The sequence below is a fragment of the Cinclus cinclus genome, chromosome 3 (genome assembly GCF_963662255.1).
Source record: "Cinclus cinclus chromosome 3, bCinCin1.1, whole genome shotgun sequence".
Taxonomy (NCBI): domain Eukaryota; kingdom Metazoa; phylum Chordata; class Aves; order Passeriformes; family Cinclidae; genus Cinclus; species Cinclus cinclus.
The window spans coordinates 26,334,463-26,352,442 of NC_085048.1; the positions used below are offsets into that span (position 1 = coordinate 26,334,463).

Consider the following 17,980-nt stretch of genomic DNA (forward strand, 5'->3'; position numbering starts at 1 on the left):
CTTTAGGTAAAAGAAAAGCTTCATGAACCTATCTGAGCTACTTACAATTAGACAGGATTGGTATATAGAACTAACATTCAGTCAACTGTCCTAGTTTCTGCCTGGGTCATGTGGATCAGCAGTTTCATTTGATGGCACAAACTTGTTCTGTCTTAGTGAGCAACTGGCAGCCTTAGTAAATATGAGATCAATATTCAGGGATAAATAAACGTAACTTCATGGAAGACTGTGTGCAAAACAACATCAGAGAGATGAAACTATAACCCAAGATGAACATCGGCACAGAAAAATATTAACTTCATAAAGGTGGCATTAGTTGAGGAATTTTCTGTTCTTGGTGTTAAGTAAGGTCAAGCAGGACTCCTCTGTAGAGACAGGCACTACTATTTGTCCATGCATAGAAAGGGATTCTCAAAGAATGCATGGCAGGAAAAACCACACAACTGATAATTACAATGCAATCCATACCCCATAAGCTTGCGTTCCCCTTCTGACTTTTGCGAACACTGTTTTCTGATCCCCTTTTTTTCTCAATTTTTACAAGGCCTCTAAACTGTCCTTTGTTATATTGAATGAGTTTGTAGTAAGCATGCAGACAAGACCCCTGATATAGCTAATTATTATCGGTGTTATAGAATATATTGCTTCAGGAGGTGAACTGGAAGGTTGATTGAGAGAGTGTAACAGCAAGCTTAGAGTGGCATCAGGATACAGTGTTGAAAACAACCATAAAGCACTGCTTCAAACATTAGGCTGTTTACACACATCAGGTGCCATAAGAAACACATAAGTGGAGAGGTTTCACAGTTGCAAAGTGCAATATTTCCCTACCCAAGCCCTACTGGTGGGGATAAAATGAAATCTAAATTCTCCTCAATTGCTTAAACCATAATGTTTCAATAATCATATTAGTCAGTAAATTGAAATACAAATACTTAGAAGCAACAGGTTGAATTGATTATAATTATAATAGCAGCAGCTTTCCTTTATTCATCACAGTTTGCATTTTGAATACCAATCTTTTGATAGACACTCATCTACATCTATAAGAAAAACTGGAAAAATAAGTCATAATTTTTCACTTTACTTGGGATATCTGGGCTATCTCCTACAATATTAATGACCTGAAAAAAGAATGTGTTCCAAAATTATCCTCAAATGTACACAACATTTATTTGCATTAGACAAAGATTATTTTCTTGTGGAAATTTAAGCATGGTCATTATGATCACCATGGGTTGTGAGGAAAAACATAGTTTTTGCAGTGAAGTAAGACAGGGAAATAAAATTCTGCCATTGATATACCCATATTTTTTTGTTGAACCTGAAAGATTTTTGCAAAGAATGATGTGCACATCCACAGGAGGGGAAAAAAAATCCATTTTACTTTAGTGTGATCCTCCAGCTGAGTAGTACCTTTTTTTTGATAACAGCATGCTTTAAAGCCATGTTACCAAATGTCAGGTTATTTTCATGACCAGGATACAGAGTGAGGAACTAAAAAACTATGCTGTTCTGTTTGAACAGACTGGAATGTTGATGCTTAGTGACTCCAAACCGTGTTTGTGGAGGCAGCAGGGTGCTTTTCTGAGGGCAGATTGGCACTCCCCAAGGCAAAGAGGAGAGTTTTGCGTGTACAGCAGCAAGCCTCTGGTTTGCATATGGCAGAGTGGTGAATGCCCACCACCAAAGGCAACAAGCCAGGCTTTGAGTCAGATAAGCAGCAGATCCGTGAGGTGGGTGGGATTGTGCTTTTTATCATGCCATCAGTTCTCCCTCACACCCCATTCCCCTCTTTGGGGAAGGTCACATTCACACAGAACATTCACATTTGCATTTAGGCCAGACATTGTTCATCCCTTCCCATGGGACATAAATGGCTCCCCTGAGCTGACCTGAGAGGCAGCTGTCATCTCTTAGAAGGTGTCATAAAAAGACCCCCAGAGCACCCCCAGACTCATTTCTGAAGCCTTCCACCAGAGGACTTAAAGCTCCCTCCCTCAAGGGTGGTAACTGGGTGTTCCTGCCGAGCCTGAGTGTATATTAACCCGTTGAATTCTATATTTCATGGGCTTCCCTTACCCTCCACAGCTGAAGACCATGACCTTCAAATCAACAACGCTGTGATCATCATTTTTCAACAATCAAGTCTTATCACAGATCCATGGGTGGTGGTATTTTTCTACTCTTACCCTTTCTCTTTTTTCCTCTCATTTCTTAAATGATATTTTTATGTTTTTATGTTGCTATCTTACTATAGATAAAAATAACCAAAACGGCTACATACCTGATTTTTGTTGCAACAAATTGTTCTAAAATGAACCCTGCTATACACACACACACACACACACACACACACGCACACACACATGTTTACAGACATGATCATTCATTGTCCTTTCACTCTAATCTGCCCCAAGGGATCTATTAATAATGACCTGCACTGCTCTCATGTTCTGGGGCTGGTCATAACACCATCCTTGGAAATCTCACTTTCCTTTTCCTGTCCTAAGTTTGCTCATCTCTTATATGTGCTGACACATTTTTCTGCCACCTCTGTGGGGACCATATTTCCACACCTCTCAAAAATGCCAATCTCACTTAAGAAACTGAGCAGGTTACAGAAAAAAAAAAAAAAAAAAGTAACTGTATCATATTAGTTATTTGAGTTGTAGTCTCGAAGTTTCACACTGTAAGACACTTGCAGCTGGAACCTAAAGCAAGCAGCTAAAGAAGCCGAAATATATCAGAGAGGGATTTAGGAAGAGGAGAAAACATGTCCTCTCCAACAGTGTTTCAAAGTTTTTTTGGGGTTGCTTTAATTTTTTTATATAAAAATCCCTACAACAAATAAAAAAAAAAAAAACCCAAAACTCAAATATCTAAACAAACAACAAAACAAGTTTCTACAGAGATCAGTGTTATTTGTTTTTATTAAACACTTCACTATGGTATCGCTACTTCTAGTCTGACTCTTTTCTCTTAGCAATTTTTGTCTTCTACTTAAACACTCAACACCTCAACCAATATAAATCCATTCCCTCAGGTAAATGTTCGAATTATTACACCCCTATCTTGCCATGGTTTACAGAAACTCACAAATTACAGCTCTGTCTAGTATAGCCCCCCCACCCTTCTGCAACTGTGTCATGGTTACAATTCACTGCAAAAATCCCAAAGACCTGCTTAGGAATCCACAGTGACTCTTTAATCCAGTGTCTGGACTTCTTACCAAGCTTATAGATTTACCCATCATGTGTAAGTCTTTCAAAATGACTACTTTTTCCAACTTTAAGTCTGCAAAATTTTCCCACAGAAATTTCTATTCCTATTTTTCCCTGCTAAATGTTTTTTTTTCTCTTTCCTAAGCCTGACTGGTTCAGGTATTTTTTGCTTGACTGTAGCTGTATCACAATTACAGGAGACAATGAGGCAGGAGACATTACAGACACTCATAAATCCTGTGATTGTATCCTTGAGGTAAGAAATGATAGCAGCAATCACATGAGAGGCACTACATTTTATGTCTTTCTTAAATTCAGCAAACCCTGAGGAGGAGTTAAACACAGGTAGTTTCAGCATTCTTGATCTAACTTTCAACTGAAATAACTCTGAAAAGAGGAGCATGCCATTCAGAGGGAATGCTGAATGCTTACAGAGGTCCCTGCAATCACTGTAAACATCAAAAAAGCTTTGTATCCCCAGAAGTGTACCCTTTACACAGCCACAGGGAGTTAAGCAAGCCGACCTTGAAAAAATCAGGCCATTCTTGACAACAGAGATGAACTGAACTGATGTTAACCTCAGCATCCTACTTTTTACATTTTATTTATGGCACAGGGTCAGATCATTTGCTTCCCCGTTTTTGCAAGGTGACAAAGGCTGACTGCTGGGAGAATCTATTCTGCCTGACCAGTCATTTTAACTCACTAATGGATTATAGAAAGCACTGCAAGAAGCCAAGAGTACATCAGAGAAATCTGAGTAGGACTTATATTAAGGGTATGAAAATCTGCAATAAGAACATCATTTCCTTTTTAATTGTGGTGGGAAAACTTAACAAATCACCATGGGTGATGTTTTTTTCAAGACAGATACAGAAATAATTTATAAGAGTTCATAAGAAAAGCTCTGGATTTTTTTTTTTTGTTTGTTTTCATTCTCTAGTTTTAAAAGGAAGATCTTATAGAGAAGATAAGATGAAGCCATATGTATCTTACAACCTATTTACATTTAAAATCTATTTACATTGTAAAGGGTTGATTTTCTGTAAATAAATAAATAAGAGAAAATCCTTTGCAATGCAAAATCAGCTTTTATCAGCTAAATCAATCTGGAGATGAAATAAGCATCAGCAGAGAAACAAATCTTTCCATAAAGATTCAGAATTCATATAATAATCAGTTTACAAAAGACAATTGATACAATAAAATGCAATAAATGGACATAAATAAAAAGAGTGAAGAATGAAGAATAAACATGGTTGAGCATGAGGAAAATAGGCAATACGATGCAACGCAATAATGTAAAGCTACTGGAATTCAGACTATAAGCAAAACATGGCTATTCTGGTATAAATTTTTCTGATACTAATAGGACACCTGAAGAGGATATGAAGGTAAATTCACTTGTAAATTGGATTAAAAAAAAGTGTACTCTCTAATATCTTTTTAAGTGTCTAGCCTAAAACTTAAGAATTTAATATAATTTAGCTTTAAACCTTTGCTATTTTACCTCTACTAAAATAAAATAATAAAATTCTGAATGCAAAATATGCAAGTGAATGCTACACATGTACTTTCAGATTGCTGAAACGATATACATGTTAAATTTCATTAATCTGAAAACAGATTTATCAATTCTACAGTCATTTGTGTCTTTGAAGCAGTGCCATGTTTTCTAATTCTATCCTTACTGATTGATTTTACAGAATATACACACATACACACACACACATACAGATGTATCTCCCCTGTATATTATCACAGGGTTTATCCAGAGCTGACACATGCACATATGTGCCTCTAGTATAACAACAAGATGATTTTACCTAAAAGTCAGGACTTTGGAATATGTTATATTGGTTGTTTTGAATACAAAGGCATGATTTTTCATTTTGCTATTACAAAACCTATTGGATGCATAACTAATACTCTCTTACAGCAGTACAGTTCTGAATGTTTTGGGATTAACATGTAGAATATGTATTATTCCCAAAGAATACCTGGCTGGGAGTATCGCAATATAAAGCACCCTAGTACACAGTGCTCCTCTTGGAGCCTCACAATCTTCTAATGATTTTATAACAGACCAGGAATAATTTAATTCAGAATTAATTTCATTAATTGTGGAAATTTATTAAATGCTCTGAATAGTTACTAATATCTCATATGGAAAATAATAACAAAAAAGAGGGGTCATATCAGTTTCAGTGTTATTTCCAAGCAAAAGGCTTGGGTTTCTTTAAGATATGATATTATGTGCAGCATTATCAGGTCTGGAATGTTGCTCAATTTAGTACTTATACACATAGAAAACTTTATTTCTCCTTCTCTTAATGCTTATTACTTTCTTTCCAAATTTGTCTCAAATATACTCATTATAAAATCCTTATGTGAAATCTCCTCACAGATGTACAGAAGGTGACAAAGCATGCTCATAGCCTTTCCCTGACCAGGAGTACAATGCAAACATAGGTCAAATTTTGGAACCCTGTTCAAAAGAACACTCGTAAAAGGATGAGAGCCTCAGCATGTGCCATGAACAACTGATAGGAAGACAGTAGCAGAAACTCCTGGTAAGATGCATCACAGCTGTATTCTACAGTGATTTGATGGACAGGCTGTGCTAAAATCTGTCTATGAAAACACCACATACATCCCTTGTCATTCCTGTGATCAGACAGGTAAGCTATAGTAAATTCAAAGATGAGAGGGAAACATTTTAATGTGGATGCAGAGGACCTGAGGTGCAACAGTTTTTTGTTTGTTCCAAGCTGCTGGCTAGAACCCAGTGCTGACAGTGGCCAGAGCTGTGAACTCCTGAGCTCAATAATGCCAGCTCATCTGTAATAGTTTGGTAAAACCAGCACATCATCACAGCAGGAGAGATGGGTCTCAGTTAATATTGTATCTGTGGATGTGCATGACTTTTTCTTTTTTTCTGTCCCCTTACCAAATTCAATGTCTAGGTGGCATGCTGTGGTGTTACCTTCTTCTCTCCTTGTGGCAAAGGAGTTCCATGTTTTCTATCTCCCAAAGGTGGGAGAAAATAACTATTTGCATATTAAAAAAAAAAAATCCAAAGAAACTAAGAACAGGAACTGATTTATTTCAGTCTTCTTGTCCTGTATCTTATATAAGCTCCTACAAAGCAAGAATCATTAAGATTATGATGTTCTGACAACTTCTAGACATCCTGAAAATTAGAGACAGAAAAATGGCTCTGTCCTCTGCCTGGAGAAAACAGAGCTCTGGGGAGATTTTGTTGTTGCTTTTCGATACTTAAAGGGGGCTTCTAAGAAAGATACGGACAAATTTTCAATAGGGTCTGTATCAATTAGACAAGGAGTAATAGTTTTAAACTAAAAGAGGGAAGACTCAGACTTGATACAAGGAAGAAATTTATTTACAATGATAGTGGTGAAATACTGTACTGTGTCTCCCAGACAAGCAGTAGATGCCCCATCCCTGGCAACATTCAAAATTAGGTTGAATGGAGCTCTAAGTATCCTGATCTAGTGGAAGATGTTGCTCATTGCAAGGAGGTTGGACCTTTAAAGATTCTTTCCAAGCCAGACTTATTATTAGTGATTCTATGACTATTCTGTTGTGAACCCAGTACTGTGACTTCGATAATGGAACCAGGTACCACATGTATCACAGCCATCAGTACAAGAAATACTGATTTCCTCTATATCTCCTTTGGAACAGTATTTACAAAGCAGTAAGTAGTTATTTACAAGAATAGGTAAGTATTTACAAGAATATCACAGACTCATGAACTGCAGTGAAAAACAAGATCAGAAAGGGGTTTTATGGGTAGTGCTTTCCTTCCACTTTCCTTTGATAAAGAGATATACAATATATGCAATAGCAAGTTACTGTATTGTGAGCTCTTTGATGGCAAGATCTAATATATTAGGCGCACATCCTATAGATGGAGAAATGGACACATGCTAAAATTGTTTTTATGAAGTCAACACATCAGAAGCAGGGACTGAAAACAGAAACAAGATGGAAGCAATTGATGTTTTCACTGAAAAATGATTGATATTGCCTTTTTCTGAGAACTTTAGTAAGGCAGGTGAATTATTGGCTTGTACACTGTAGGATTTCACTTGACAGTCCTCAGATATCATCATTTGTATGAGGATCCATTCATCCACTCCTCTTTTCCCTATGAAGCATGACAAATCTAAGAGAGTATTCAATCATGCCCCTACCCCAGCCACCAATACAACCCATGAGACCCAAACCAGAATTTTTAAATGAATCAAATAAAAAAAAAAAAGGCTGTGCTTCCAGACACTATGAATTTATACTTATTACCTGTGCAATTCTTATGGAATTGAATGTATTGCATAGTTTTTCTCTTTTTCTAATAAATCTTTATGGAAATCTAATTTCTCCATGGGTTGTTAAAAATGTCTAGAAAAAAGGTTATCAATTACTGAAACATGCAACTATATTTTTATTAAAAACAAACAATTTTTGTGAATTATATACTTAATGAAGAAAATAGCATAACTGTAATTTTCTCAATTTAGATATTGAATATGCAAGAGAAATCAGTAAAAGTAGGACTACTTGTGTTTGTTAGTAGGAAGAGGTTTCTGGTTAAAATAATTAAATTAATGCAAACATGAGAAATTTGCAGCTAATCCATAAACAATACTTAAAGACAAGACTAGCAGTAATGCGCATTAATCGGGAGTTAGTGAAAAGAATTAGGAAATGAATCCCAATTAAATTAGAATCCTACGAGGTCTTATTAATGAATCTGTTGATTACAGTTCAGGATCATGAAAAATCTTCTGAATTAGTAATTATTTAAAATCTTTACCCATAATAAATAGCTGAAACACAGAACTGACCATCAAATGAAATTTATTGTCCGTCTTTTAAATTTGCTCTCTGTATATACTGCAGCCAAAGAGAGAGTAGAAGTTATAACACTGAACTATAAAATAATTAAGAACTAATTAACAGTTCCTGTGGTAGGTCTGCTGTGCTACAGATATCACTAAATTAAAAATAAAGAAAATATGTTCATAGGTAGGATTTTCCCCTGGCAAATATAATGTATAGTTTATAGTCTTGTGGGGTAAAGTTAAATTTGTAAATATTTAAAGGGAAAAAATGGTTAATAATATTATTTAACACAGCAAGAAATGAGCTTTCTATAACTTATGAGCAAATATTAGTATCTAAAATGAAAGAGGACTGGGGAGAATGGAAGCAGCTAAAACAACAAACACTTTTTAAATTACTCAAGTATCTGTGACATAAATTTTTTCATTACTTTGATTTTCAGCTGCTCAGATCCTGAAGTTGAGGTGGACTCTACAGCTGTATTTTCACTCCCCAGGTGGCCTATTATGTCCAGTAAACAAAATAAAGGAAGATCCTGTGGGTGTCCAATGGTATCTGCCTCAGAAACAGTTATTTTGAAATGGAGATTCTGTTTTTATAAGGGAAAGCTCATGTGCATTTCATCTTCTCCTTATCAGATATTTTTACTCATACCTTTTAATAATATTCTCTTTGGATTGTAAATGTCATAAAAATCACAGGTATTTATACTTTTTTCAAGAAGAAGCAGTAAAAAAGAAAAAAGAGAACATAGATAAAGCTTTTAAATATCAAATGTCTTAACTCCCAATCTCCCTATTTCTTGAGGGTGAGAAGGAGGAGGAAACATTAGCATGGACTAATATCTATATATAGCTTTGCAGTGTTTATTGATAGTTAACAGCAGGCATGAGAAATTAAGCTTTAAATAGGTTGGCAGGAGTCCACAAGCATTGTAATGTATCAGATATTTGTCATCTGTCATCAAATTTATCAGTTGCCTAATGTAACATCTTTAGACCAGCCACAAAGGACGCCATTTGTCCCTATTGCTAACATTATTCTCATGCATCCTGGCATTTCATGGAAGAAAGGTTTGTAGTAAATTTTCACATGTATGAAAACATGCTCAGCATCATTAATTGGTCCTGACACAAGCAGCATTTTTGCTGTATAAAATTGAGCAAAAAGCCTTACTCACTGCAAAGCTTTCATCAAATTATCTACCAGTAGAAGCTGACAAGATGATTGAAAGTACCAATGGAAAGGGGGAGGTGATATATAACAACACAACTTTCATTGCACAAAGCGATATTTTTAGCCTTTGCAATTTGTACTGAAACTCATTATTCTTCTCCATTATGGGTAAAGGGGAAACTCTGTAAGTGCCCAAGTCTGTGACTTCTCTAATTTTAAATCTAGCTCAAATGACTGTTTTCTGTAGGGAGATGACTAAATGATATACAGCCACTCACCAGGCATTTGTCTCCTGTTCACATTTAGGGAAAGCTATCAAGAATTAAACTCTGTGCAGCCATTACACTGGTAAGGATATTAAAGCTAGGACTGTGCTACATTAGATGCAACATAATGAAGGATGTTGCATTGCTGTCAGTCTAGAATTGATGTCATAGGACAGATGCCTGTGTCACAAACACAGACAGCTACAGCACCATAATTCAGTACTTGCTCTCTCTGTTGAACATTTCTTGGCACAACATAATCACCCCTTGACATCCCTTTAGCCTCCTTTTGGGAATCCAAAAAGGCTGACGTTTTTGGTTTTGTTTTAGAACAGCAGGATTTCACTGAACTGCCTGGACACACCTGTGTACAAATTGATCTAACAGTACCCATAATACGTACACAGAGGAGAAAACAGTAGTAGCAGCTGATGGGGACATGTAAAACCATTTGAAAAACTAAGATTTTTTTTTTCCAGTTACATTAAAGCAATCAAGTGGTAAATTCAAACTAGTAAAATCAGATCATTCATAGAATCACAGAACATCCTGGGTTGGAAGGAATCCACAAGGATAATTAAAGTCCAAATCCTCTCCCTGCACAGGACAGCTCCAAGAATCACACCATGTGCCTGAGTGTGTTTTCCAAATACTTCTTGAACTCTGAGAGGCTTAGTGCTGTGACCACTTCCCTGGGGAGCCTGTGCCAGTGCCCAACCACCCTCTGGGTGCAAAACCTTTTCTAATATCCAACCTGAATCTCTCCTAACACAACTTCAGGCCATTCCCTTGGATCCTGTCACTGGTAACCAGAGAGAAGATATTAGTGCCTGCCTCATATAGACCCCCCTCTAGGCCCTACTCCATTTTCACATTTCTCATTTGGACACTGACCATTTACTGACCTTTTGTTAATTTGGAGGTTGTTTTTACTGATTATTATTGTCATTATTGCTATTATTACTATTTTCTATCTATTTGTTAGAAATAAATTCAAATAAACGAATTTCAGACAAGTGTTTTCATGAAAATATATTTCCCATTGCAGAGGCAATGAAGCACATCTATGAATTCTCTATTGAACAAGAAATGTCTAGGTACAACAGATGCCTTTAATTTAAAATAAACAATTTTTTTTAAATAAAAAAATTACTTCAAAGTAATTTTAATTAATTCCTTCTTTATTTCAGAGTCAGTTATTTGAAGTATTTATATTAAATCCACATTATAGTAAGACTGTAGTGAAACAAAGAAAGTAATGGTTTTGACTCTGCAGCACTTCTCGAGATAATCCACTAAGGCCACATGGCCACAGAGGATAAAGAAATGTCTTATCCAAGTTTGTACAAAAACTAAGTCCTGTACCTGACTTTTATTTCAGTGAACTCTTTGCAAGACTGTGCATGAAAAAAATTCTCAGGCCTCAGAAGCAATAAATATTAGAGGTCATGGCATACAGTGACAAAGGTCTTTCCCCATGTATACCTCTATGCGTTCCTTTTTTTCTCAAGTTCCTCATTCCAGTGCAATATGAACTGAGATATGGTCTGTTATTCAACTGCAAAAACAAAAATGTTTTTGTGTGAAATGTACTAATTTCTCTCTAACTTCCTCTATATTTCAGGGTATAGAAAATTCAGAACAAGCATTTACAGACCAAGGTTAGCAGCACACACAAAACACATTCAGTCATTATCAGAAAATAAATCAACAAAAGTATAAGTCACACTAGAAGTAAACTGCAGCAAATTCATTAGAAACAAATTAACTCCCATTAGAAACTAGGAATTGATTTAGGAAGGAACAGAAACAACTGTCTTCTTTTTCCAGGGTAAGAACATTAAGATCCAAAATTGTCAATGAAAACATGCACTTGGGAGACTTGGTCTGTCTAGATGGGATCTTTACAGACCCTTTTTGTGACATCTGTTCAGTTCTAACAGCATCATTTGATAATTTTATAGGAATATTGGAACTTAGATGTTTGTCTCCTGGTTCTATACATAAGCAGACCATATATATATATATATATATATGTATATAAACCTCCCCAAAACACTAAACAGCAGGACAAAATATGAAATTGTGTAACTTATCTTGCAGAGGTAGAACTGAAACTCCCTGCACAGGTAAACCATGGTCACCTAGTGACTGAAGTCCACATGACAGGGACCAGCAACTCTACCTCTGGAATTAGAAGACATAGTTTACAGTCTTGCAAGCCAGATATTAGCCATGCTTTACTTTTGTAGAAAAAAACAAACAAAACAAAACAAAATAAAAAAAAACAAAACAAAAACAAACATAACAAAACCAAAAAACAACGACAAGAACAACAAAACAACAACAACAAAAAAAAACAACAACAAAAAAACACTGAATCATGAAATGGAAGTTTAGTTTAGGTAATAGTACAGCTCCAGGAAGCAGTTAGTGGGAAAACCCAAATCCCTTTTGGTTTTCTTCCCCCTTTTCTCAGTCCATTGGCAACATTAAACTCCAAAGAACTTTGCAACATCTGTCAACCCAGTAGGTGTTTGAGGCCCTTAGAACAGCTCTAGCTTGAATAACTGAGGGGAGTGACTGGAGTAAGGGGTTGTTGGCTGCTTCTATCCCAGGTCTGTGCTTATCCCCAAAACAGTCAGCTAAATGAAGACATGAAACATTTAAAGCTATTTAGAACTTCATGGAAATTTTTATACCACATATGCAAGTTCTCTAGCAGTAGTTTTTGGTCATCTGAAACCAGTAAGTGGACTTGAGTACTATGGTATTATATTAAATATTTGGGTTAAAGATCACCTTAGCCCATTATAACAGAAAGACATAAATGTAGTAGAATAAAGGCTCCAGAACAGTGTAAGTTCAAGATTTTAACAAAACCTACAAGACATTATTATTGTTATTATTATTAATTGAGATAAATAATTTGCTCAAAGCCTTGCCGTTTAGACAAATGTATTAATTTGTTATCCATTTACAAAATTGCCTCTTAAATTCTGAGCTGAGCAAATATGCTTGCTAAGACACTAGTATGAGGAGATGGAGAAGCAGCACACCAGATCCATCCATATCAACTTCATTTAATATTTCCAAGTGTTTTTATTAGCAAAAAGAGAAAAGGCTTTGCAGAATGCTGAAAAACACTGGCTGCACTTAGTTTATTTTTCTTATTTCATAGCGTACATTATTATTCTAGTCCTTCCTGAAGTGCCATACAAGTTGTACTTGTCATTTTATTAAGGTTGATTAAAAAAGAAAAAAAAAAGGAGACAGGGATAGGTATACTTCAAAAACAGATGGCTAAATTATCTTACAAATTCTGTGCCTGGTGGTGCATGATTATTCAAAAGTTTGTAAGAAAATTATTTCCTTGCTGTAAAGAGGTCAGGATCTGAAAGTCAACTTCATACCTAATCAAGAAAAAGAACAAAATGGCTAATAATAAGGTTTCTGCAGGTCAAGCATTTCCTTGGACAACTTCTATGGAAGCTGACTATTCTCAAAATAGACTTTAAATTACATCCTTACAATTCTATTATCTTTAGTATGGTAGAATTTGAGGATGCAATTTGATGAGAAATCAGTTTGATAAAAGACTCTGCAAATAAAATGGAGTTCTGATGACTATATACAAAATAGTGTTGAATATGAAACATCAGAACAATTCATTAGAAGTGTGCCAGTAATGTACGTGGGAGCATATAAACAAGTAAACATAAAAGCAAGTTCAATGACTTTTTTTAATTATAGTCGTTTCAGGACTGAACTCTATATTGAGGGGAAAGAAGGGCTTTGCATTTTCATTATCTTGTTTTTCCTTTGCCCCAAGTACTGGGCTTAGATTGCTCAATAAAAATATTGTTACTTATCAGTGACAGACTATCTTCCGAATGAGAGCTATAAGGTACAGACAGATATTCACACACAGGATTATAATATGGGATGTTTTTAATCATCAGCATGTTTTAATGATAACAGAAGGACCCTAGTCTCAAAAAGGAGGATTGAACAAAGAAAAGCAGGGAATTCTTAGTGTCATTTTCTGATTTCATGTACCTGTAGATATAGATGAACATGAAGGAAGAACTGGGAGACAACCAAAACACTAAGCCAGAGCTAATTAAGATAAAAGAATGAGGTGTGCAAAAATGAAAGACTGCTGCCAAAGAACTGTAGATAAAATTTCTCCCCATTAATATAAAAAGAAAATGAGACCAGTGACAGAAAAAAAAAAATTAAGATAAGAAAACAAGTAAGAAAAATAATGCATGTCTGGAATAAGAAGGAAGTCAGTTGAAAAGATTAATAATACAATGGTAACAGAGTGTCAAAGACAAACTTTCTAGGGCAAGTGGTAATTCAGATGCATTTGTTCTCTATCTTGGAATCCTCTGGCAGAAATTGCTATGCATCCTTTAAGAGATCTTTCTTCTATCTCTAGGTGCATTGAAAAAGCAGTCAGTATATTGGTTTGCTATCTCTCTCTCAGGACAGTTTTCTGTTAAGACATTCTCAATGAACTCTCAATGAGAATGAAAACTTTAAAAATTGGAAAGACTCATTAATGTTAACTTGTGAATTATATTGTCCAATTTTTATTTACCATGGGTATTTTTAGGGACTTGATTGACAGTACTACTCTAAAATTCAGAAATTCCATATTAAGTCCAAAGAGTGTTTGAACCATCTTAGTAACTTATTGTTTTGCTTATAGAACTAAAACTATACAATCAAGAGAAATCACTGTTTCTCAGTAGAAATTTGTTTCTTCTGTCCAAAACTAAGAATCTATCTATCTATCTATCTATCTATCTATCTATCTATCTATCTATCTATCTATCTATCTATCTATCTATCATACTAGAACATGGATAAAGTTAATGGATACATTCAAATTTACAGGCCGAACAAAATAATCACAAAACAGTCCTTGAGCATACAAGATGAAGGTACAAGTGTATAAGGATTGCAAAAGACACTTCTTACAGAGAAAATTGAGTAGAAGCTCTCCTTTTTCAATAGAGTCAGATTAAGTATGAAGGTTTTCCTTGGATGTTTCTATATGTTGAACTGAAATTCTTTTAGGGTTAAGGTGTGAGAAGAGGTATGTAAAGGCTTCCAAGACATGCAAAGAGTTTTCTTTTGTCTTGTGACAGCCCCATCTTTTGGTATGATTTTTTCTGGTTCATAAAAGCTTTTTTTTTCTTCTGTATTTATGAAGTAACATTACTGTGATCTTCAGCAAAGTATAAAATGATATCTTTTCCTTTTTTCCTTTTGTGAGAGCTTTGATTAGGATTTTGTCATCCCACTTAATATATGGCTTGTTCACTCTGTTTGCTCTCTTCTGATAACACACTGTGCATTTAGTTTTTCCCAAAATAATTTTTATAATCATCCTAAGAAAATAAATTTGTCTCTTTATATATGAATCTCAAAAGGATAACACATGAAACAGTAAATTATAACATTTATAAATGCATTCTAGGTTGAAAGAAAAAAAACACACCGATTCCTGTGTAAGTTTAGTTTATAAGCAATTCTACCAGATGTGGGACACTGCCCTGGATTCAGTGTATTTCATAATGAAACTTCAAATTATTCAGATACAAGTTAGAGATGTTCAAATTAGCATACAGTGATCTTAGTACCATGTTCACAGCTATAGACTGTTAAATCTCTCCAGGGTGACTCAGGTAATAGCACAATAAAGCAAGAGCAAGAGCAAAAGGTACTAGGAAATGCCACCTCAGTACCCTGAATTATCAAACCTTAAACTGCTTAAAATTTTGGTGTCACTTTGATAAGGATAGGATTTAATTCTTCAGTAAGAAACAGAAGAAGCCATTCTGTTTTACAGAGAATTAAGTAGCTTTTGGCAGAACAGTACAGAAGGATCCAAACTGGCACAATTTTCTGTTTCACCAGACTGTAGTGATTTTACTGGAGTTTCTTGTAAAATATCTATAGATATAGGTCTATGGTGGCTCATACACTTAGTTTTAGTCTATGGAAGATGTTATCCAATCCTTTTCCAAACATGGGTAGGTGCTGATGACTGAGGGAGATTCTGTGACAGACACTATCCTATTTAAAACTTTATGATTAGTTTATATTATTCATCAAGATACACAGTTCATATATCCTGACAAGCTTCTCAGAGCTATACAGACACATGCCTTAGAAATTATTTTGTTGCTTCGATTCCTTTTACTAATCTTCTGTGTTCTTTCAAAGGACCGGATTCACAGAAAGACATAATCCACTAATCATTTGACATGATACTGTTTAATGCTTACCTTTCTGGTTCCTGGCACAGAACCCAAATTCTCTTTGCAGGGAAATGTTTTACAAATGCCCCAAGTCAATTAGCAGAAGAATCACAGTAGGCACTGAGGAGGATCAGAGCAAAATTAATTTTCTGTCTCATTTTGTCTGAAGCATGTAGAAGTAACCTGAGATTGAACACTAGAAAATCACTGTGATTAATTTTTTTCATACAGCCTTTTAACCTCAACTGAGGTATTTCTAACAGATTAAAATATATATATTTTTTTTTAATCTGTAGAGAAAAATAGTTCTTAGTAAAACAAATTCAAAATAGAATTTGGAGTAACTGACAGAACAGGTTCTGGTTTTAAAGCCCTTCAGTACAGCCTGCTGAGATCAGATACAAGAGAACTATTTACCTACTCCCTACTTAATATTTTTTTGAAATTTAGAATTAAATATTAGAGAAGTGTAAGACCCTGTGAGAGCACAGAAGCCCCTAGCTGTATGTGGCTGTACCAATGGGGCTGTTACTAGGACTACTTACTTGGAGAAATCCCAGTTTACCAGCCATCTCCCTTAAAATGAGGATTATCTTGTTCCAAACTATATTTATAACTTTTTTATTAATACTATATTGGAGCATGCTTTTTTTGGCCTTCCTGCAAATTTGAAGTGGAAACACCCGTTTCTGTGTCAGTTTTACATCTCTCTTGTGTAGATGCAGTTTTGTTCCATTACCTGTCTCCCACCCCAAGAATATGACTGACAAACTGTTTAACAGGAATTGTTCTTGAAAAGTCAGATACAACTCTTAGGTTGTTGATTGCAGCTGCCTGAAAATATTTTGCAGCTGTGGTAGAATGGAGAAGCTACTGACATTTGGAGACCAGGAAAGTGCAGGAACCAGCAATGACAAATTGTGAACATGGTGCCATTTCTCATGTAACCAGCTATTGGGATCATATCATTTGAACAGAGAGCCTTCAGCTGACAGATCACTGTATTTTCAGAATTTCCAAATAACGAAAGCCATTATAGAGAGCTTAAGATTGGTACATGTGTTGTGTTTTTGTTTGTTTGTTTTTACTACAGTGTGCATTAGGAAGTCCAAAAAGTAATGGCCAACACATTTATTAATAACCACCACATTCTGAGAGTGCTTTCCTCTCCTGAAACAAAGAGGGAAACACATTTTATTGTCACAGGAGGGTATAAAGCTGTCTATAAGCCACACATCACCAAAACTGTAAGTTATGTACATTGCTTATAGCTCTATCTTTACCTTTTACTGTGATTGATTGCACCTCTCTTTTACCAGCACTTCTTTTAAAAATATTTCTATTGATCAAACTTTGCCTTCCCTTTCCCTCTTCTAATGAAATGTCAGACTTTTGTCCTTTTCTTTCAATTTCTCTCTGATCGTCTCCTGTCTCATTACATTTATGAAATTTTCCCCCATGTGCTTCCTGCATATTAGATAGTTTGATATTCTAATTTTTTTATACAGTGACTGCTCTGTTTTACTGATATTAAATTCTTTACTGGATTTAGTCCTTCAACAAAGGTCCATGTTTGCACTAAAGTTCATTCCACAAAGTCCATGAGGTGTCAGGTATCAAAAAATGTTCTGAAAACTGATGAACTGTAATTGGTAGGATAACCAGAATGTACAGGTACTTTTGATTTACTGCTGCTGACACCATCTGTCAAATCCTTTCCTGAAGAAAGGGGTCAGGGTCTTCCTCAATGTACTTGGTAGTTATTTTGTTCTTTTTAGGAACAGCAGTGCTAGAGATACTGTAGCTGCTACCCACTTTTCATATATTGCTCAGAGTTTTTGAAAGCAGATTTCAATCTTTGTGAACTGAGAATAACTTCAGAAGCTTGAAGTTATCACCCAGAACTAGAAAGAGAGTGGCCAGCTTTGGTGAAAACTCAAACCTTATTGACGTGTGCTAAGCTCTGGATGCAAAACTGACTGTACCCAAGAGAGTAGATGAAGAGGAATCCTGGAATCATTACTTTCCTGCAGTGAGATGAGGACTAGCCATGCACTGTAGAACTGCTCAGTGCCAACTTTCTGATACAAAAAGAAACCTAATATAAGTTTTTCATCAATTTGAGAAAGAGCAGTACTGAAAAGTGGACCATTTTGAAATAGTCAACATT

The 17,980-nt window shown here is 35.4% G+C and overlaps 1 protein-coding gene across 1 annotated transcript in view; it reads right to left on the reverse strand.

The window, feature by feature from the left end:
- EYS (eyes shut homolog) overlaps positions 1-17,980 on the reverse strand; it is a 706,383-nt gene that overhangs the window by 289,133 nt on the left and 399,270 nt on the right. The gene's annotated exons all lie outside the window — the stretch shown is intronic.